This window comes from Canis lupus, chromosome 24 (genome assembly GCF_048164855.1).
Source record: "Canis lupus baileyi chromosome 24, mCanLup2.hap1, whole genome shotgun sequence".
Taxonomy (NCBI): domain Eukaryota; kingdom Metazoa; phylum Chordata; class Mammalia; order Carnivora; family Canidae; genus Canis; species Canis lupus.
Window position 1 is genome coordinate 7679806 of NC_132861.1, and position 24073 is coordinate 7703878.

General features: G+C 41.0%; 1 pseudogene; it reads left to right on the plus strand.

Moving 5' to 3' along the window:
• The first annotated feature begins 10924 nt into the window (after positions 1-10924).
• LOC140616664 (U4 spliceosomal RNA) lies at positions 10925-11049 on the plus strand (annotated as a pseudogene).
• The last annotated feature ends 13024 nt before the right edge of the window (positions 11050-24073 follow it).

Genomic DNA, 24073 nt, shown 5'->3' on the forward strand with positions numbered 1-24073 from the left:
AAGAAAAGAGAAAGAGAAGAAAAAAAAAAAGGGAAGAAAAAGAGAAAAAAAAACGGAAAAAAAAAAGAAGAAAAAGAGAAAGAAAAAGAAAGGAGAAAAAAGGGGGTGGGGGAAGGAAACAAATCAAAAAGCAAAACAAAACAAAAACAAAACAAAACAAAACAAAACAAAAACAAAAAAAAAAAAAAAAGAACCACCGGGGAGTATCTTCTGATTCTGTGTTCTTTAAGACCCTTGGCTTCTCCTGGAAGTTGTCAGTCTAGCTGATCTTCTGGGGGAGGGGCCTGCTGTGCTGATTTTCAGGTGTTAGCAGTTGGGGGAGTTGCTGTGCCCCCTCCTGGTGCAGGGCTCGGTGGGGGTTGTTTACCCCGTGAGGCCGCAGGAGGAACAGCCCCAGTGGCGGGGCAGCTCTGGAAACCTGGATTCAGCTCCGGCAGGAACTCCGTCTGCAGGGCCTGGAGGCTCCGGGGCGGGGCCGCTGATGTGCTCAGCTGGGGCAGGAGCGTCCTCGCTGTCCTGGGCCCTCCCGGCCTCTGCCTGTCCCGGGGGAGGCGGGATCCTGGGCTGTGTCCCGGCTCCCTGTGCTCCGGAGCCTGCCTTGTTGGATTCGCGCTCCCGGGCCCCGCAGCCCCCTCCGCGGAGCCGCCGCCCGAGCCCCTCCGAGCTGCTCCTGGAACCGCGCAGCCCCCACCGCACGGAGCCTCTTCTTCTGCCCGAGCCCCTCCGAGCTGCTCCCGGGGCCTCGCAGCCCCCTCCGCGGAGCCGCCGCCCGAGCCCCTTCAGCTGCTCCGGGTCCCGCCGGGTCCCGCCGTGCGCGCTGCAGCCCTTAGGGAGCTCGGCGCACTCTCCTGGGCGCGCAGTTGCTGTTACTGTCCCGGGGAGCCCGAGGAGATCCTCGCCCTCCTGGGTCCTGCTCCACCTCCCCGCGAGCCCCTTTCCGCCCGGGAAGGTCGGTGCAGCTCCTGCTCCTCCGGGACGGGGCTCTCCTGTCCTGGGGACACTCGCCCCGGCCTCGGCCCGGCTCCTCGCGGGGCCCCTCCCCCTTGGAGGCCTTTGTTCCTTTACTTCTTTTTCCCCGTCTTCCTACCTTGATAGATGCGCGAACTCTTCTCACTGTTGCATTCCAGCTGGTCTCTCTTTAAATCTCAGGCCGAATTCATAGATTTTCAGGATAATTTGAAGGTTTTCTAGGTAGTTTGGTGGAGACAGGTGATTTGGAGACCCTACTCTTCCGCCATCTTGCTCCTCCCCTCTTATTACTGCTTCAATTTCCTTGCTGGTTATGGATCTGTTCAGGTTTTCTATTTCTTCCTGTTTCAGTTTTGGTAATTTATACATTTCTAGGAATGTATCCATTTCTTCCAGATTGCCTGATTTGTTGGCATATAGTTGCTCATAACATGTTCTTATAATTGTGTTTTTTTGGTGTTGGTTGTGATCTCTTCTCTTTCATTCATGATTTTATTTATTTGGGTCTTTTTTCTTTTTGATAAGTCTGACCAGGAGTTTATCAATCCTATTCTTTTAAAGAATCAGCCACTAGTTTCATTGATCTGTTTTATTCTTTTGGTTTCTATTTCATTGATTTCTGCTTTATCTTTATTAATTCTCTTCTCCTGCTGGGTTTAGGCCATATTTGCTGTTCTTTCTCTAGCTCCTTTAGGTGTAGGGTTAGTTTGTGTATTTGAGATCCTTCTTGTTTCTTGAGAAAGGCTTGTATTGTTACATACTTCCATCTTAGGACTGCCTTTGCTGCATCCCAAAGATTTCGAACAGTTGTATTTTCATTTTCATTTGTCTCCATGAATTTTTAAAATTCTTCTTTAATTTCCTAGTTGACCCATTCATTCTTTAGTGGGATGCTCTTTAACCTCCAAGTGTTTGAGTTACTTCCAAATTTCCTCTTATGATGATTGACTTCAAGTTTCAAAACATTGTGAGAATGATCCCAATCTTTTGGTACTGGCTGAGACCTGATTTGTGACCCAGTATGTGATCTATTCTGCAGAATGTTCCATGTCCATTCGAGAAGGATGTGTATTCTATTGCTTTAGGATGGAATGCTCTGAATATATCTGTGAAGTCCATCTAGTCCAGTGTCTCATTTAAAGCCCTTGTTTCCGGGATCCCTGGGTGGCGCAGTGGTTTAGTGTCTGCCTTTGGCCCAGGGCGTGATCCTGGAGACCCGGGATCGAATCCCATGTCGGGTTCCCGGTGCATGGAGCCTGCTTCTCCCTCTGCCTGTGTCTCTGCCTCTCTCTCTCTCTGTGTAACTATCATAAATAAATAAAGAAAAAAATATTTAAAAAAATAAAATAAAATAAAATAAAGCCCTTGTTTCCTTGATCTTCTGCTTAGATTATCTGTCCATTGCAATGAGTAGGGAATTAAAATCCTCTACTATTATTGTATTTAGATTGATGTGTTTCTTTAATTTTATTATTAATTGCTTTATATAATTGTCTGCTCCCATGTTAGGGTCATAAATATTTACAATTATTAGATATTCTTATTGGATAGGCCTTTAATTATGATATAGTGTTCTTCTTCATCTCTTATTACAGTCTTTGGCTTAAAATTTAATTTGTCTGATATAAAGATTGCTACCCCAGCTTCTCTTTGATTTCCATTAGCATGATAAATGATTTTCCACCCCCTCACTTTCAATCTAGGTGTCATTGGGTCTAAAATGAGTCTCCTACAGATAGCATATCAATGGGTCTTTTTTTTTTAAATCTAATCTGATATCCTGTGTCTTTTAATTGGGGGCATTTAGCCCATTTACATTCAGAGTAACTATTGAAAGATATAAATTTAGTGCCATTATATTACCTGTAAAGTCACTGTTTCTGTATATTGTCTTTGTTCCTTTCTGATTTACATTACTTTTGAACTCTCTTTTTAATATTTCTTGCAGGGCTAGTTTAGTGATCACAAATTCTAGGGCATTCCAGTTTGGTAGGTAGATTGTGATTCTTTATAATCCTAATTTCAGGCATTTCTATCTCTGACAACATTCTATCTTTTCAGCATATTCCCATCTCCCTATCTCAATATCCTTAACTTATTGGCAATGCAAAGTCTCTTTTGCCATATAAAGATAAAACATTCACAGATTCTAGGAATTAGAAGGTGAATCTGTACGGACGCCTGGGTGGCTCAGTTGGTTAAGCCTGATTGTTGATTTTGGCTCAGGTCATGATCTCAGGGTCATGGGATTGAGCCCAGAGTCAGGCCCTGGGCTGAGTGCAGAGTCTACTTTTTCTTCGCCCTCTGCTCCTTCCCCTGCTCCAGCTTTCTCTATCCCTCTCTCAAATCAATCAATAAATAAAATATTTTTAAAGAGGTGAATCTTTGGGGGTCATTATTCTGTCTACACACAGCCCAATTTCAACAATTGTTATCAAGATTATAGATGGTATAATCTTGATCATCCTGAAGCACAAAATAACTGTTCATCCCTCTTTTGATGATGCTCAATGTCTATTAATGAATCCACTAATTCTTTGAAGGTTGCAAAATAGTGATTTTTCAGATTTTTCATTTAATTTTAACAGCTGGAATAATCTATGAAGAGACACTTCATCTATGATTTAGTTTCCCATCAGTACAGTTTGTAAAGGAAAGGGAGGGTAAATGGTTGATATTATGCCTTTATTTACCAGTTTTCAAGAAAATGAACTTATTTCTTACCATTCTTCAAAGGCAAACTTTTTTGTATTATTATGGACTTACAAGTTTACGGATACTGGACAGGCTCAATCCATTCCAATTAATATTATTATTTTTAAACACAAATTGTCTCCTATTTGTCCAGTGTAAGCCTATTTAAGTTAGTGCCTAGATGCTTTAAACAAATCATACAGTTTTTGGTAATTTCCTTGATATCATCTATGAAAAGATGTTTTAGGATGGTTCTTCAAATCGTCCATTCTCCAAATATGCCTGGTTTCTTTTAGTGAGAAATAGTATTTCAGAATCACAATCTATATGCCAGGAGATGTCCCATTGCTACTGGGTTTGTTATTTTTGTATGCCTTTTTAGCGGACAGAGTTAGAAAATAAGAAAAGTTTTAAAAAAGAAATACTTCATTTATTCATTCTGACATTTCCAATTAAAACTTAAGCTATAGGGTTTTTACTGTCTAATACAAAGAATTCTGCTTCTCAAGGACTAGAGAATGTTAGAGCATCCTGTGAAATATTCATCTGCCTCATCTCAAGTTACCCACACACAACAATACAGAATAAAAACACCAATATTACTCTTATCAGTAAAATTACTGAAAGCAATTATGTTTTTTTGCCTTTTCTGTCCCAATTTCCTCCCTCTCATATTTTTATAATTTCAAAGCATACAGCCATTAGACAGTGTCTTCTTCTTAGCCCTCATTTAATCTTAATTATTATGTAACTATATACTTATTTACTTCCAGTCATTATGTCCATGTCTCAAGTCATCTTAGTCATGTTCAGCTTGCTATCTAAAAGACTCTTCAGGAAGATCTCTTGTTTATAAGGCATTGCACAATTTATATCTGGAAGTCAGTTCAGCTGGATATAAAACATTCACATTTTTTTCTTTGAATGTATTCAGTATGTTCCTCCATTTTCTTCTGGTATAAAAGATCACTGTGAAAAGTCTGATGACAGTCTAATTTCCCTTATAAGTCATTTATTCGGTCTGACTAGATGGCCAAAGCACCTTCTTTTTTTCATAGTCTGGTAATTGTACAAGAATATGTCTTATTGGTAATTGTACAAGAATATGTCTTACTGAGCATTCTGAGTGGATATCAGGTGCATAATAGCCTCATTCAATATGTACTTTCATATATTTTTATTTTCAGTTTTCTTGAATTCTAATTTTTAGTATTTCTTCATTTCCATTTTCTTCTTCAGGGATTTCTTTTTTTAAGATTTTATTTATTTATTCATGAGAGACACAGAGAGACAGAAGCAGAGACATAGGCAGAGAGAGAAGCAGGCTCCATCAGGGAGCCCAATGTGGGACTGGATCCCAGGACTCCAGGATCACACCCTGGGCAAAAGGCAGATGCCCAACCACTGAACCACCCAGGCATCCCTTTTACAGGGATTTCTATTATCCTTTTTGTTTTGTTTTGTTTTGTTTTGTTTTTTCCTTATTGTTAATATTTGTCACTTTCTCTTAAAATTTTTTCACTGTATTTTTTTCTCATTTTTAAATACTTTCTTCTTTTCCCCTTCCGTTTCTCTTCAGATATTATTTGTTGTCCTTATTTCCAGTTGTAGTCTTTCTAATAATCTGATATAATCACAAGTCTAATAGTCTGAAATGATTTTTTCTTTTATCTCTAATTCTTTATTGAGTTTTGTCACATCAATTCAGAATTTTTGTAATTTTAATTTATACTACTCTCATATCTTATGTAAGTTACTTAGTCTTTTAATTTATTTCAAAATAGTAGGTACAGATTTTATCTGTTTGGTCAGCATGACTTTCTGGCAGGTCCAGATGGATGTTATTCTGTTCCTTCTTCTTTATCTCCTAATAGCTCAGTTTGGGATTTGATTTTGATTGCTTTCTGTTGCTACTTTTGGGAAATAATTTTTTGCAGTTTTAAAGGAATTTCTGGAACAAAATAACTTTGAATTTCTTAAAATACTCTCTTGGTTTTGTTGTTGATGTTATCACATAGTATTAAAAAATTGAGTAGCTTGTTTTTTGAGATTTCCTGGCTCTATTCTCTCTTCCTGCTTCTATCTGGATCTTCTTTTTCTTTCATCTTTATGTCCCTAATTGCTCAAATTTAATTTCAATCGTGGCGGTATTTCCTCACTAAATGGTCTTGCCATGGAAGGGAGCCCTGGTGTGTCTGTCTGGGACATTCCTAGGGACACTGATGCTCCAAATCCTTTATACCTTACTGAGGGGTCCTCATACCCACTATTATATTGGGCACGACTTAACCCAGTTTCAGGTGCTTTTCTCACATTTGTGGGTCATGAGCTCCTGTAAACATTTGTTGGCTCTTTTGGGGTTCTACCTTGAGATCCATCTGATGCTTCCCTCTGCTTCCTTCTGCACAGATTATGTTATATGCAATGCTGGTGACTGTTGGTTGTTCATCTCCACCTGCTGGCATTTTAGAGTTCATGGAGATACCACATCAACTAGATTTGTTGTGAATTTTGTCATGGGTTTGTTTTGCTATTAGCTACTTTGTCTTTTTTTATGTGGTGATTCAGAGAGATTGAAAACAATACTATCACCATCATCTTTTCAGAATGCTACATCTCCTCTCTCTGAGAGAAAGAGAAATTTATTTATTAAAAAACAGTAAATGTACATTTATTGAAATTTTATTTTAATGTTTGAATTAAAAATAAAATCCTAGTTATTAAACATTTTTCTGAAGAGAATTAATGTTTTATTTTTATTATAATTATAGACATATTATTAATAAACTTTTTATTTTGAACAATTTTAAATGTATATAAATACTACAAAGATAGTGCAGAGAGCTCCCATATACCTTTTACTCAGGTCTACTTTACCTTAATGTAATCATTTCACATTACTGTGATATATTTGTCAAAACTAAGCAACCATCATTGTGCATTACTCTTAAAAAAAATCTAGATTTCACCAGTTTTTCCACTGATGACATTTTTTTTCTGTTCCCTGATCCAAACCAGGATACTATGTTGCATTTACTTGTCATGTTTTCTTGTTCTCCTCTGGTTTATGACAGTTCCTCAGTCCCTCCTTATTTTCCATGTCCTTAACAGTTTTATAAGTTTTATAAGTGCTGGTCCGGTGTCCACAGATCCCAGTCCAAGTAGTGTACTTTAATGAACATTAAGCGGGGTTTCCCATTATCCAAGGACACATTAGACTAGAATCCAGATGGGCAAGTGTATTTAGTAAATGTTTTTAGGAGACTTATTTTGATAAATTAATAGGAAAAGTTTGTTTGAAAAAGAGGGAATGCTTTTTTTTTTTTTTTTTTTTTTTTTTTAGAGGGAATGCTTTTTAATTGGTATGTCAATCATTTGAAATTGGAACCTTGAATTACTTAAGACTGTTTTCCTCTTATCAGGCATTTTAAACATTCTCCCTGAATATTCTGTTTATACAATTAATAAAGGCTTTATAGGTAATTCAAAATTAGGTTTCACTGTGGTTCCTTCTGAGTCACATAAATTTCCAGATTGATATTTAAATTAATGAAAGTGTTTTTGGATACCCTATATTTCAGTTTTAATATATATGAACACAGAAGTATATACAATCACATATAAAAATACTCACTAGGAGTCATGAGGCACTATGCAATAGTGGGAAATCCAACTCTTAGGTTCCCCATAGACTCGCTGTTCATGCCTATGCATTAAATGAATAAACCTTTGATTGGCTAATCTATTATTTCCAGCCATTTAATGATCAATGAGGATTGCTGAAGGAATGAGTGATCTATGATGGTGATCAATATTCATCATGAAGATAGCTGAAATGGACACCTGCCACATATTGATGTGGCCTAAATCAGAGAGTATACTGAAAACCCATGCAGATCCTGTCCTGGGCAGAGGAGTTGAGATAAAATTTCTTCCTTTTAGAAGACCGTTGTGGAGTCTCCCTCCCAACCTGATATATCCTGCTGTAGGATCCAACCTGGACCAGTTCTTTCAAATTATAGATCATTTTATCCCCCACTTCCCTTTCAGTGAAATGTTCTTGCCCAGCATCTTAAGGCCTACATCTGACTTCCAAGTTAAGCTTCCTGATCTACTGATGGATATTTTTCATTCTTTTGAGTATCGTTTTCATCAGTGGTCTTACACCTATCTTGCCTTAATTTGAAAAAGGTCTGATGATTGCAGATACACATCTCATTTAGTAGATGATGTCCCAAACTGAAGGAATGGGAATCTGTAGCATCTCAGTGGTAGGGAAGATGATGCATTTGGGTAGGTGGTCCCTATTGCTGCCTCCAAACCACACATACACACCCAGTGTATCGGTGCAATCCATGAGAGACCTCGCTGTGGTCCAGAGTTTACAAGTTGTTTTCTACCCCTACCCCAATCTGAGAAAACTAGACTTAATGATACTTAGATCTACATCCTGGGGAAATTACAGAGAATACCTGGGAATGTGCTGAATTTCTTGGAAGTGAAGAACTAGCTCAGAATCATTATTGTGTCACCTTGGCCCCGAGGGAGGACTGCTATGGGTCTTGTCTTAACCACCACCTCTATAGAAAATCACAATTTCTCTTAATAAAAGTTTAAGAATTCAGGAGTGCCAGAGTCCCTGGATTAAGCCTCAAACCAAACCATCATGGAAATTATGAAAAGGCCAGACGGTTGTGAAATACAGGGTACCCGTGAAATTTGTCCCTCCTTTTCTCCATAGAGCAAACAGAGGTTTGCGCCTCATCTCTGAAACAGTCACATTCTGACTCGCCTTGGCATCCAGGGCGTAGTGGAGAAAAGCAGAGGGGCGGGAGGTGGGATTTCCAGCGGCAGGGCTGGGTTTGGAAAAGCTCAGGAAGATGGTGGAGGAGGTTGGCCTCATGCAAAGAAAAGGCAACTGTGGCGAAGCCAACCGGCTAAGCTGGCCTGGAAGAGGTGGGCGCAGGCCCCCGGGTCCAGGAGTGCCCGTGCCTGGTGGGCCCTTCCTCTTCTCCCTGTGGCTTCAGAGCTGCTCTCTCGGCTGACAAGATCTCTGACGAGAGGCCGCTAGGGTTTTTCCAGCCCTCATGACGGCAGAGGCTGTCTGTCTAGTCAAGTATGTCTTAAACTAGTTGCCATGGAAATATGTTTTAGGGGTATCTGACGCTGCCAGGGGACCCTGACTGGCAGGATAGCAAATCAGGCTCTGATTTAACCTCCCGATACAGTCTGTTGAGCAATTTCGGAAGAAGCGCGCGCGGCACCGAGGTTTCAGGCTGTTTGCCGGGTTTGCAGGAGACGGAGAGCACGCGGCGGCGGGGGCCGGGATGGGGGCCGGGATGGGGGGCGGTCACCCCCGGGCTCCGCACGCCCCCCCCCCCCCCCCCGCCCCGCGCTGCGCTGCGGCCACCGCGGAGCCCACAGGATGTAAAGTTCCAATCAGCCTCTTCGCAGCCTTCATTCGCAGGAGACCTGCTGCGGGAGAAACCCAAATCGGTGGCCGACGTGATAATCTGCAAATCAGAAGGTTTGCGGACTATGTGCGGATGTCACCTGTGATTTCTGTGTGAGCCGGTGATCACTCGGCATTGGCTGCATGTGGCTTAGTAGCATCAGCTTTGAGGAAAACACCCTTGTGAATATGGGTTCTGTCTATAATGTAAGAAGTGAATAGATGTCTAGAAACCCTGATTTTTTAAATAAATCTGTGCAGAAAGGCTGGCCATTTGGGCCTTGAATGTTTATTGTGACATCGATCGTCAGTTTGACTATAGAGATTGCTCAAATTCACCTAATTGCCAGATTATTAGCAAAATCATACATAAACAGATTTAACAAACAAATAAGAAACCAGAATGGAGAAACTTCCGAGCTCTGCCTAAGGCTCTGACACAACATATATATTGTCATATATATATTACAATCTATATATGTATATATATGGACACACATATGGATGGCGGGGCCTTTTTACTTAATTATTTACAATTAATTATTGTCTCTCAACAGTAAAATGGAGATTATCTTTCTATAACGCAGTATTGTAACAATGCAAAATGAGTTAATATCTGCAGAGCATTTTTAGAATGGACATCTTATTTTTGATGCTGTTATTTCTACCCCTACCCTTACTGTTGAGGGTGATCATTGCTAATTTATCTCTTGAGAGGTAGACGTCTGGACCCAAAAGGCTGTGCACCCTCTAGTGATTCATTTTTCCAATGGGAATGATTCTTGTTCCTCTCTTTTCTGGGTAAAATACAAATTAGAGACTTCTGGGGAGATTCTTTGCTTCGATTAAGAATCACCTGAATAAGGTATCCTTCCTTAGTTTCCTTTAGAGAAACTTGAAACTTGAAAAAAATTTTTTTGAATAACTTATTTAAATACATTAAAATGAAATAATGCTTAAAATTCAATTCTTCTTCAGTCTCCCTGGACACCTTTGGGGGGCTCAAAGGCCAGATAGGGTTGGTGGCTACCACATGGGGCAGCACAACTTTAACTGTCCTTTATGAGCAATATAAGAGATTTTTTTAATTTTTTTTTTTTTTTTTATGATAGTCACAGAGAGAGAGAGAGAGAGAGGCAGAGACACAGGCAGAGGGAGAAGCAGGCTCCATGCACCGGGAGCCCGACGTGGGATTCGATCCCGGGTCTCCAGGATCGGAGATTTTTTTTAATGTAATAGGATACAAAACCTTTATTGATAAAGTTTCAGATTCTACTTTGCAACTAACCTTTAGGAAATCAGTTGTTGAGTTTGGGTTCAGTGGACAGGATATCCATAGTTGTTCAAAAAAGCTATTAAAATACTCCTCCCTTTTCCAACTACATACCTGAGTGAGGCTGGGACTTTTTCTTTCTTTTTTTTTCAATTGTTTTTATTGCAGTAAAATACACATAAAGTTTACCATCCCAGCCACTTTAAAGTGTACACATTCAGTGTTACTAAAAGTGGTATTTAAAGGTGGTTTTCACCCAGCTTCTGACTGCCAAGGATCACTGAATGGCAGCAGCATAGGCCTTTGTAGTTTTGGTGCCTGGCACAGCAATGCCTTTTCATTCCCTGCTCTGGGAAGCCCCCACCCGCACCCTCAAAGCACAGGCACATCCTCACACCACTACGTTTGCATGCAGCCACAGAGCCCTCAGCAGGGAGTAACTCTTGTTTATTGAGCTTCTAATAAAAAGGAGTTCTATCAAATCTAATATAGTGAAAACTGCAGTCCTAAAAGTTCACTTAAAGTACCCCAGATGTAGCTTTGCACAGTGGCAGTATCGTAGCCAATGAGGTTTATCCGAAGTGCGATTATTGCTAATTGAAAACTAAAGTACCCTAGATGTATGATGGTTTATCAAAATTCTTACATGGTGCTCAGATAAAGCAGCCCTTTTAAAATATAATTTTGTTAATAAATTTATTCTGGAAAATTTTAAAGAAATATATAATCAAAATATTGAAATGATGGAATAAAAATTATTGATAAAGGCTTTTTTCCCTTAAGCAAAAATCAGTGCAAATGACAGTTACTTCAATGAAAAGCATTATGCTTTACTCATCTAGACTTTGAAGGACCTGCCAGTTCATCTGCAAAGAAGTGCATGGATAAGCATTCATATAAAATATTTAAATCACCAGTGCATTCTTGTTTATGACATTCCTAATCCATATAACTCATGTACCTGAAATAAACATCCTCGAAAAGAAGAGCAAATTAAGCTCATGTAGGAAGACAAGTGGGTTTTTATGGTTTGTGCCTTTCCTTCACATGGCCCTCCTTCTCCTTTTCTGATCTGTGCTTTGTCTCCTTCCACCATCAAATGTTTTCCAAAGGTAGCAAATAGAGGTGTGAGCACAACTAATGGTAAAAATGAAGGTCTGGATTTTCTGCATTAACCAACCGAAATAACCCGCTGTAATTCAGCTTATGGCTCTGACTTGCGAGCTTCCTAGGACTTGCTGCTACTGCCTCTCATAAAGATCCAGATCCAAGCTGTGTTCTCTACAATGCACCAGCTTTGAGATCATGGGGTTTTGTACCCCAGAACAACACGTATGCCACATATGCCTCTTCATTCTCTCCATTTCACAGATGGCAAAACTGAAATTCAGGGATCCTTATTTACAGACACACTGCTGATGAGCAAGATTTAATCCCAGATTTTTCTGGCCCAAAAGACCTGTCTACTGACCATCCTGATTGTCACTCTGCAGGTGCTAGGAGAATTATTGCTAATTATTATGTAAGGGCCTGCCTCTTCCTCTTCCTCTATGGTCTCATAGGGATTATTAGTCTCTAGAGACTAGAGATTTATAGTCTATCTTGGGATTCCTTGCCCTCCAAACTACACCGTAAGATATCCAAAGATGCCTGTGGGTTACCTTAGTCTTTGATAGCTTTGCTGTGAGCCATGGAGTGGGGGCCTGACTTGCTGTCAAGTGGTAGACCCCAGGAGTCTGCCTGCTGCAGGTGACAAGGTCAGCTGCCACTGGAGCCAGTGGTGAAAACATCAATTTTATAAGTTTGGGGAAATCAGGTAAGTCGTTAATTAAATCTCCACAGCAGATAAAATAACTTAAGTGCTCTTGAGAATGAATCTTTGCTTTCCTTTAAGTTCATTAAACTATTTAAAATTTCAACAGACACTACTTTAGGAATCACATTTTCGACCTGTCTGCAAAGATTTAACAGTTTCATTATTTTATTGACACAAGTTCCAGCATTCAGAGACATGCATGCAACTCTTGATATTTCTGCACTAATCAGTATGATGAAGGATGCTATAGATTCATGATCTTGTGTATGACTTAACAATTTCCTTGGTTTCTTTACAACCGTATTGCATATCTATTTCTGGAGGTTATAATACCTACATAGAGATATATGCTTTTGATTACCAAGAAATACATACTAAAATGCATAGCAGCAGGGAGAGAAAAATGATCAGATTGTTTAAATTTAGTTCTTTTTACTACATTTAGTGACAAGTTAATTATTGTTTGTTTAAATAGGGTCCTCTACCTGACATGGTTGTCTCAGGCACATGGAAGTGTTAAGTAAGCTTGGCTTTCTGGTATTAAAATTTGTAATGTTAAAAGTCACATACATTCGTTGGGGGAAAAAATTGCATTTATCACCAGACTGCTAAAATAATTAGCTCTGGGGGCGCCTGAGTGGCTGAGTAGGTTAAGTGTCTGTCTTTGGCTCGGGTTGTGATCCCAGCGTCCTGGGATCAAGCCCCTCATTGGGATCCCTGCTCAGGGGAGAGCCTACTTCTCCCTCTCCCTCTGCTACTCCTCCTGCTTGTGCTCTCTCTCTCTCTCTCTCTAAATAAATAGAATCTTAAAAAAAAAAAATAATTAGCTCAGGATAAAGACATTCAGCCAGAAACAGAATGAATGGTATTGCTAAATTTTTATACTTGTTGCAAACATTAGCATCTGGTCTTGACTCTTTGGAAATAAAATTTATAACTTACTAAAATATTTAGTGAGCACCTACTTTGTGCCTGGCACTGTTACATGGTGGTTAATCGAAGGGCTATTAATTCTTCTGTGAAGAGGCCAAAAGCTCATAAGAACATAACAGATGCTTGGTTAATGTCATTTGAAACTGAACACTAAGAGAATGGGCAAATTCCAAGTGAATGACACCAAAAGCTAAAGTCACCCCCTCTCCCCCACCTCAAAAAAGTAACTTATCTTATTCTGCTTAGCCAATAAGAATTCTTTGTTTTTTTGATGTCTGCCCTTTTCTTAGGCTTTGGTTTTACAGATGCAAACCTCTTCTTCTTATGAGCCTTAAAGTTTCTATAACATCTGAGTATGTTCTACTCTTGGCCAACCTACCTCAGTGGGTCCTGGATCACTGGAATACAGCCTTGAAGCTTCTATCCAGCAATCATGGCTCTCCTCCATCTGACCCCAACCTCCTTTCCAGCCTCTTCTCTCACTGATCACCTGCCTCCACTTTATACACAGGCCGGCTTAGGACACTTGCTTCTCCCCAACCCCCAGCCCGGTCCTCATCACTTGCTAAAATCGTCTCCTCAACACAGAGTGCCCTGTCTCCTCATTCTTGCCTGTGAAAACCTGACGCATTCTCTAAGGAAGACTCCAGTCTTGCCCCAAGTAATACTTGCTGGTCTGAGTTCTGATAAAGCTTGTTTTGTCCCTGGCCTATGATGTTTCATTATTTGAGTACTTGTCTTAATTTTGTGTTAAATTGTAAATGTTCAGGTGGGCTCTATGTCTTCATCTCTGCATCCCCTGGTGAACTCCATACCACAGTACTTGGTAGAGATATTTGGTGAACAAATGAATAAATGTAGGGCCTTAAAACTTCAGCCCTATGTTTCTAGCTTGGAAATGACATAGTATATATTTAAGTCTACCATCATGCCTTGCCTACCTGCACCTGTGCAAAAGTGTTCATGTACTGAATTTTAGAAGTGCATTGAATTACCTAGGTTGTTTCAGACAACAAGTAGTGGCCGATTGTATGTCTTCCTGGGAGATCCCTATTTATGTCAACACCTACAGGGATTTTGGCCTTTAGGTGTCACAGATGGAGTGACATGTCATCTTTGCACTATGAAACATGGTAATAGAGTGGCCGAGTCCACAGCTGCTCCCAGGGAGAGGTAGCTCAAACGCCTTCTCAGCCATACTCTCACCACTGTAAACCTGCTGAGGGACTCTATCTGGACTTCTCAAACTTTCTCCTCTCCATGAGGGAGAGAATTGGGCATTTACTGGGCCAGCTAGTCAAAAATAAGGAAGCATAAGTGTGCCTTCCATCTTTCCTTTTGGTATTTCTCTATTCCCTTTCAGCATCTTACTTCTGAGGCTACGTCTAATTCATAACATGGTGCTGGGAATAGGAATTAACTTAGTATATTGCCCTTCTCAACAGTACAAAAGACAGTATTTCCTAGAAAGCAAGGTTTCTCTCAGGATAGCATGTCAATCTTAAGATCCCTTGTGGACATGTCAATATAGTTTAGCAATTACATGTGACCCAGGAGAATACATACTAAGTCAGTTTCCTTATTTATGAAATAAGGAAATATTGGTCAAAATAGTACCTTCTCAACGTTGTTCAGAGGATTAAATGAGATGTTACTTCTGTCAGGAACTGGGAAGTCAGATTTTACCCTACCCGTAATCTGAGGAATTACCCTGCCACAGTTTCATAGATGCTGGTAGAAGACGTGAGACTCTGGGGTCAGAGACAAAGGATTTTATGACTCATAGAAAAAGCAGTAGTCAGAGTAGCAGCATTCTCTTATGCTGGTTCCCAAGCCCAGTTTCCACACAAAACCCCCTGCACACATACAGTGGGCTGCCTTCTAGAAGAGCTCTGAGCTTAGAGAGTCTGAATCTTTTTAGGATGGGCAATAGCATGCTTAGTAGTTGTTTCAAAGGGAGACATTATTGTTATTATGTTGGACAGTAAGCATGGATGCTCTTTGCTCTGGAAGGAGACAGTATATCCATGTTCCAAAGCTGTTTGCTAGACAAATATCTTGAAAAAAAATCTGAAACAGCCAGTGCCTCTGCCTGAAACACATGTAGCAACGTGAATGCCCCAAGAAGACTTGACTTCGAACTTGTAAAGCACTTATAAAAACATCTGGCAGAGAATTAGTACTCAAGAACTGTGATTGTTACTGTTATTAGGTCACAAAGAGGATTCTACTTCGTTAAAAGATGACTTCGTTCAGTTATTAATCAAAAAAGGAGAAAGCAAACAAATCATCATGCATCTTACATGTTTCAAAAATCCAAATATATGTTCTTTATTTATAGATGTTCAAACCAAGTCAGACACCTTGAGAGGCGGTTTTGTTTTTCCTGCCAGTATATTTGGTGTTGGCACTAATTCTGCACATATAATACTCTAGCTGCATGTTATCTGGGAGAGAATAAATAAATTGGGGCCACTGCCTATTCATTGGAGAGTCTGATCTGTCCACCTCTGAGGTACTGCTCACTGCTTCATTATGCACAGTCATGGCTTATCCTTTTTTCTGCAGACTGGATGTGGTGTGGTCCATTTCCTTCTAAAAATAAATATGCATCTGGACATTTTGTCTTCAAAATGCCATTGGGTTTTTCCATTAAGTTGAAATGATAAAGGATGATTTTGAATGGAAATGGAAGCATCATTTCAACAACTTGATGAGCTCTGAGTTGCAAGTTGGGTCAAATCAAGACAGAGCTAAAGGTCACACTTGCCCTAGGAGTGAGTGCCCACTCTTCTGTCCCTTGAATAATCCTTCCTTCCAGAAAGAATCCTGCTATTCTCTGAATGACCAGCTATCTTATCTCCAGGAAAAAATGATTAATTTACACTACTCTTACTTATGCCTAGCATCTGGTATTATGTGTCACACATAATACAGGCTCAATAAAAAATTTCTTAATTTTTTAAAGATTATTTATTCTGGAGAGAAAGAGAACATGTGTATGCACAGGCATGCATACAGAGGGGAAGGGTAGAGGGAGAAGGAGAGAATCCCAAGCAGACTCTCTACTCTGTGCGGAGCCACAAGCTGGGCTTGATCTCGGGACCCTGAGATCATGACCTGATCTATAATCAAGAGTCCAATTGGCTGAACCACCCCGGCACCCCAAATTTTTTTAATTTTTTGACTAAGAAGTGGGGGATCCTATGTACTCTCCCACCCAGGCAGTGTTTGAACATGCATAAAAATGGCACTGCTTAGATGAAAGAGGAGAACCTATGAGAACGAATCTCCATGACATTTCAAGTCAAATGGGAAAGATACTTTGGGACACGGTTGGGGGTGGATTGGCATTCTTGAAGTTCTTTGAACCTCATGATAAGAACTTTCTTCTTTACACCAGGAGATCATCCAGAACTGGCGCTTCTCAAATGTAATGTGCATTTGAATCACTTGGGGATCCTGTAAAATGCACATTCTGTTTCAGCAGATGTGGATGGGGTCTGAGCTCTTGTATTTCTATCAAGTTCCCAGGTGACCTGGAGGCTGTTAGTCCACTGATGAAAGTTTGAATGTTCTGGATTTGGAAAACTTTGCTACGGGGGCTTGAGGTGGAGAAGGGAAAGTAGGGCCTCTGTGGCTGCTCGACTTCTAGACAGAAGGCACTCTGCAGGCTTTACCTGGCCCTGGCAGTCTCCCAAGAGAACTCAAGCCCCAGTGCTTACCCGATGTTTTTGTACACCCTCCCAGCTGAATTCAGAAAAGCAGGTCAGGATAAGTGGTGGAAGAGGGAGGGGGGATGAAAATAACCCTAGACAGCACTGCTTCTGTGTTCCAGCACACTGCGGCTGGCACAGCTCGGGGCTCTGAGAGCAGATGGCAGGCGGGCAGCATCCCGTGGAGGAGCCCCAGGCCCTGCTCACACGCCCTTTCCCTCGGCAGCCCTCACACCTCTCTCCTCAGCTCCTTCCCAGGATGAACAGAGAATCAACTGACAAGCAGACTGCTGATTATTAATCACATTCCCAAGTCCTCGTGTCCATGCCCAGACACCGAGTTGGCAGAAAACAGCCTTGCTTTAGAGCAACCTGCTATGGCATCAGACGGAGCCAGCCAGTCCTGTGATGTCAGACTTCCAGATCTTGGGTGACATCTCTGGGCTCACAGTGCAGGAAGCAAAGACGCCAATATGTTCTCATACAATATATAACTTGCTTCCTAAAACAAAACAAAACAAAATAAAATACAAGTAATTTCTGGTATGGTGCCTAGAATTATGATGAGGTCAACTGAAGTCAATTCAGCAGTTATCTGCAGTTGTGGGTAGTTAGCCAAAGTCTGATCAAGGTAGATGGGCCAGTTTTCTCCTCGGATTCAAGAGCAGAGAAGTGTCCCCTGGGCCCTGGCCAGCTCGCTGCCTCCCCTTCCTCCCTCCACGGCTTTCCTTCCGTGGCTGTGCTCCCTCATACTTGCTGAGGCACCACTCCCAAGCCAGGCCTGTCGGAGTGAATTCCCTTCTCCCACTTCTCACTACCCTGCCATCCCCCTTCGATTCCTGATGCTAATCTGGCAAGCAACCTTGCAATAATGTTTTAGTGAGAATGGTAGCACAATATGTCTTCTGATACGCTTCACACAAATCATTCTGTGTTGATGTTTCTGGAGGAAGGACCGAAGGCCAGAGTGGAAGTACCGCCTAATTTATGTAGTCACTCAAACAAGTGGAAGGAGCACCCTGAGGGACCAGGAGAGTCAAGACCAGCCTGGAGCAGGGAGGACAGTGAGTGCGTGAGCTGCTACTAGCACGTCTCACCTCCGGGGTACTGGCAGGTATCCCTGGGCTCAAAGACCTTATGAAACAGGGTGACGGTGAGTGGGTGCATGTTTTTGGAATTCCTCAGATCATCTGGCACAGATGAGTGTGTTCTGTTGCTATCAGGGGATAGTGTGCTTGAGCTAAAGGGCTACTGAAATTAGTGACGATCAGTGAGAAGAGATGTTTCCAACATTCCCATCCTCTTTATTTTCCACATCCTCTTCCTCTGCTGCCACCTCTTCTGGTTCCTCAGAACTCCAAGGCAGACAGTTTCTCTCCCCTCAGTGTGACATCTTCCTAAGCTCCACACTACCTCAAATTCCACTCGGACTCCAGGACATCTAGTGCCATCCTAGGACCTACTTACTGGTGTGTGTTGAATACCAGTGAATTACCAAGCTGACAGAGATGCAACACAATTTATAAGGTTGAGTGTTTTATTTTAAAGTTTGTTCTCAGGATCCCTGGGTGGCGCAGCGGTTTGGCGCCGCCTTTGGCCCAGGGCGCGATCCTGGAGACCCGGGATCGAATCCCACGTCGGGCTCCCGGTGCATGGAGCCTGCTTCTCCCTCTGCCTGTGTCTCTGCCTCTCTCTCTCTCTCTGTGTGACTATCATAAATAAATAAAAATTTATATAAAAAAATCAAGTTTGTTCTCCTAAAATGTGAACAAATGGAAAGCTTATCAAGAGGAGGGGGAGAGAATAAAAAATATCTATATATGGCACATATTCCTTCCATTTTATGTGTTGGGATCTAGGAATTCTGTTCAGCCTTAGCAGTATTCCAGGATTTTGATCAGTTCTACATAAAGTCTTAGGCTTCATGTGGTGGTCCTAGTGGGTACTCCAAAGAGCCTTAAACCATTATTCCTGCAGACTCACCAAGTATGGGATTCACACTGCTTGCATTGAGCTATATCACACTTGCCCCGATGCACTGGGGAGACTGTATGCATGTGTGCGGGAGGTAGTCCTGACTTGGCTATCTGCTTCCTTGCTCGTAATCTTGCAGTTAAGAGCATGCCTATAGAACCAATTGTATTGAATGCCATTTCCACCACTTACTATCTGTGACCTTGAGCCAGTTACCGGACCTCTTTGTGCTTTACTCTCTTCATTTATCAAGTAAGGATAATAATAATAAGTTGTTACGAGAATGGAATAGGTTAATTCACACAAAGCATTGATTTAATCTCTGAGCAAAGGTCTCTCAAATGACAAATAGTTTCTTACAAATATTAGTAAGTGTATGTGAAATCATCTAGCTGATTGCCTGCACATCTTAGGCAGTATGTGAGGAAGAGCTATTACTATTACAATGTAGAACCAGTAATCATACTTTAGTTGAATGGTAATAGACAAGTACACTTCCAGGTGCCTGCTCTCTGTCAGGCCCTCTGGTGGTCTAATGTAATTTACTCATTGTCTTTACCACATATGTTAAGAGTTGGGAACACTTTGCTTAGAGAGGTTGAGTCATTTGTCCAAGGTTACTGAACTAATAATTGGGAGAATAAGGATTTATACTTGTGTCTACCAGATCTTAAAGATACATATTCTTTCTTCTACACCATAATGATTTTTTTTTTCAAGAAAGAATATGTTTTTTGAACATAAGATCCAAGGGCTGACCTTCATTTCCTGGAAATCTGGTGAATATAGAAGTCGTCTTCCTTTTTTTATTGGGGTCAACGGTAAATGTCTACAAACTGGTTTCAGCAGTCTATAGAAAAGGGATGAAATTGACTAAATAGCTGATTTTCAGAAGAATGGAAGCCTGAGCATGGAGTAAAGTGAGCAGAAGAAAGCTGTGGGACAGAGAGATAGGGTGCCCAGGGCACATTATGACTTCAGCATTTGCATTATTACTGCATGTCTTGTGACTGCTCCATAGCAGGTTACACATATACTTCCAGACATACAGCAGGCTGTGTGGTTCTCTAGGGTTTCCAGCTTACATGGTGTAGGAAGGTGGATTTCTACAAGCCCAAATCCAGGGCTGCTTGACATTAGAATTGAGACTGAGGTGCAATTAGTATTTTGGGATTTTATGATTCCATTTTCCATTCACTGACTCCATCAGACTGGGAGCAAGTTTTTATTTTCATCTCTCTGAAGTCAGGAGGAATAGGTAGAGAGCAGGATTGAAGCATTCCTTCAGAATTTTCTGATATTACAATATAAGACCTTGCAATTTCCCATTCAAGCATAAAATGTAAATAAACTTTATAAGAACATGTCTAATCTGGTAAAACTAACAGATTTGGAAAACTCCCCATGGAGACTTCCTTACTCCAGGCTTAGAGCATCCCTTGCTATCTTGAGCAATATTTTTTAAGGAATCATTTATATATTCTCCAAAGTTTTCTTTACTTTCAGATGCCCTCAGGGAAGCATTGCAGGTTGGTAAGAAGGAACAGATTGCTCAGATGGCTGTTATATTCGCTTACAAATCTACTTCTCTTTACAGGAAGGAAAGTTTTTTGAGGGTAGGCCATGTGTCATATTTATCTCCTTATTCCTAGCACTTAGCACAGTATCTGGCATATAGTGAACACGTAGTGTTTATTGAATGAATGAATGAATGAATGAATGAATGAATAAATAAATACCCAGGGAAGAGAAGAGAGTGATCTGTGTCCCGTGACTATAATAAGTCAGATATGCACTGGGCCCTTGACTCACTTGATATTATGTATTCTTCACAACAATCTCAGCTTAGATACCAATTTTCTTTTTATAGATGAGAGCAGAGATTGCAACTCCCAGGGCTTTGGTAGGCAGGGGTTACCTCCAATAAAAGAAGGTGGCTGGTAGGGAAGTTTTAGGGGCTCTGGAGACCTGGAGAAGAGATACTCAGTCTTAAGGGGGCAACCTAGTGGATGCTGTGTAGGAATATGGGCCCAGTGTTGTTCAATCTTCTTACTTTACAAAAGAAAATAGAAATCTAGATGTTTTGGTGCAATCTCCCAACTCTAAAGTCTTGATTCACATGTGTTTAAAACAATGTGTGATCCAAAGGGATCGCATCTGCTAGACAGTTTGGCCAGAGAGAATACCAGTTTACAATCACTATCAGCAGAGACAGAGAAGTTAAGTAAATGCCTGAGCTAGGTTTCTAACTTCCAGTTTCTCAATACACCTTCCTGCTTTCTATATGCATCATTAATATGTGATAAATTCTTTGAGACATTATTTTACTTTCTAACCAACTTAAGTGCAATTTCTACTTCAATTTTTTTTTTTCTGAGAAATTTGGGTCCAGGCATGATTTCATTCCTTTGGTGAAAAGGTTGATTTTAAGAGAGGGCTATGACATAAGGGTCACGGGTGATCTTTATTCCTGTATTGCCCTAAGGTAATTGTCACTGCCACTGAATTCCTGTTCCACTAGCAAAAGAGCAGGCCGGCTGTGCGGTGGGAGGGACAGTTTCTTGCAGAGGCACACAGATGATCCCGCAGCTTATAAATGGAGATTGGCTCAGAATTTAAAACCAAGACTCTGACTCCAGAGCCTGTTTGCTTAATTCTTCTTCCCAGGATTTTGAAGGACCTCACTCTCATTTTCATCAGGAACAGTGAAGAGAGTTAGATCCTTCTTCCATATTAATTCTTCCATCTTCCAGCTAATACCATTTATCTACCCACTCACCTCTCCATGCATCCACCCCTCTAGCCAGCCAGCCAGCCAGCCAGCCATCCATTCATCCATCCATCCATCCATCCATCCATCCATCCATCCATGTATGCTTACATTTACTTATTTGCACCTTAACTACCAAATGTGTAACAATTCCTTTCGGTAATAATTGCTTTTATATCATCATGAGCCTCATCACAGTGACTAATTTCAGAGAAAGATTTGAGGATCTGGACTTAGAGATTGGCATTGAATGTCGCTGAGCAAACAACAGACAGATGTTAAGAAGAGCTCTGCTGTTTGGGGTGGTATTTTCCTGGAAGTCTGTTAAGGAGTTTTCCAACTAAAATTAACTTTGTAGCATCTGAGCCAGAAACACAAGCTGTGCTTCATTCCTATCTTCTATGTGAACTGTTGAGTACATGTGCTTTGCTCCGTGAGTGTGTGTGTGCAAGGAGCAGAGATAAGACCAGACATAGAGGGGCGCCTGGGTGGCTCAGTTGGTTGAGTGTCTTCCTTCGGCTCAAGTCATGATCCCGGGGTCCTGCAATCAAGCCCCACGTCTCAGGGGAGAGCCTGCTTCTCCCCCTTCCTCTGCCCCTCCTCACACTCCTGTGCTTTCTCTCTCTCGCTTCCTCTACTTAAAATAAATAAAATAATAGTTTAAAAAAAGACCAGACATAGAAAGCGCTTTGGAGAACAGTAAGGGGGGGGGAGTAATTGTATTAATTGGTGATCTCTCATAAGACTTTACCTAACATGTAGTTCACATTACAAGACTCAAACATGCTTTCTGAATTAAATTGAACTGAAAGCAGAAGCCTGTCTTTGCCAGGCTTCCTCCAGGGAATGTAATCACTTGGTCACCAGCAAGTGTGATTATAACCTTGGTTATAACACACCTGTCCTTCATTCTCAGGGAAACAACAGTGAATGGCATTGAGGGATCCTGGAACTAGCAATCAGAAGGCTTAACTTTTTATGAGGCTGACTCAACAAGCCATTTTTTTTTTTTTTTTTTTGTAGAGTCTCCCTTCCTAAGAGTGCTCCCTGAAGGCTCCACTCTTTGGACTCCACTAATAGATTTCTTTGCCTTTTGGCTTTCGGCTGGATCCAGTCAATGGTTGGGGAGAGGAAGACACAAGCAGCATGCCAGAGAAGATATGGAGGAGAGTTGGATTGATATTTATTTTCCTGGATTTTGCCACTCAGACTTGCTTTGGGCTGGTTGCAACCCTTGACTGAAGTTCGTCCTTCTATTAGGGACTTCTGGGTATTTGCTTCCTCATCTTCATCCTTCATCAGGCCCTTACAGCTCCAGCCTTTTGCACTATCTCCAGTTATTTCTCTACCTTTGCCCATGCCTTTGTAATAATTCACTTTATTAAATTTTCTTTGAATTATTCAAATTTCCTGCCATGAGCCCTCTGATACACAATCAGTTGGAGTTATGGAACCCTAAAGGAAGTCTTTTAACCTATTTATGTGTGATATTTCTCCATTGAACATTATATAATACCAGCCTTCATTTTTACCAGGAAGTTGTAAAGGCAAAATGAGGAAGTAGAAAAAGGGGCTATGGGAGGCTTAAAATAAAAAAAAATAATTACAAAGTAAGGCACTAATACAACTTATGTAATGTCACCTCTTTATCTTTTCAGCCATGATAATTGGTAAAAGTAAACTGCTTAGTCACTAGTAATCCCCGGAAAATATATCCTATGCTTCTCTCTGGGATGCTTTTTATTAAGCAGCACCTTGCTTTCCACCAGTAATTCGGCCAAGCATGGAAAATGTTGCACACAAATTCCAAACTTCATCAGAATGTTCGCACACTTGGCTGGATGCCCTCTATTTTGTGGACACAGATATCCAACTGCTGAAACAAATGAATCACACTGGAAATCAGTAAGTGCAACAAAACCACACTTGACTTGTAGAATGCAACTCACCTGTGCTCCATATTTTGTGACCAAATTCAAGGAGGAACTTTCCCAGTCCTCCAGGGTATAGCCTGTTCTGGTTTGGTTAAAACAATCCTTGAGGTGCCTCACTGCCCAAGATTCATGGTACTCTAGGGTGCACATCTCTCTGGGGCACTTCTTCATAGCCTTTGGTGCAAGCCAAGGGCTGCTCTCCAATGGGTTTACACAAAAAGACAAAGATTTGAAGTTCCCAGTGAACACACTTGAACGCAGGGGTTACGCCTGTGTGCCCTAGTTTTTATAGTTCCTTTGTCTGTGCAAGTGTAAAATATATAAGGTGTAAGAGGTAAATATTTCCAGCTGAATGCTTTTTGCTCCTTCAAAGAACAGAAAAGTGTCTCTGGGCTGGGATTAGGGCTGGAGAAGAAAGGGGAAGTAGAATATGAAATTTTCTTGAACCTTTTTGCTATGGTCTCTATAGCAACTTCTGGGTCTTTGCATGGTTGTGCAATCGAGAGTAAAAAAAAAAAACAAAACAAAAAAAACAGCACAAG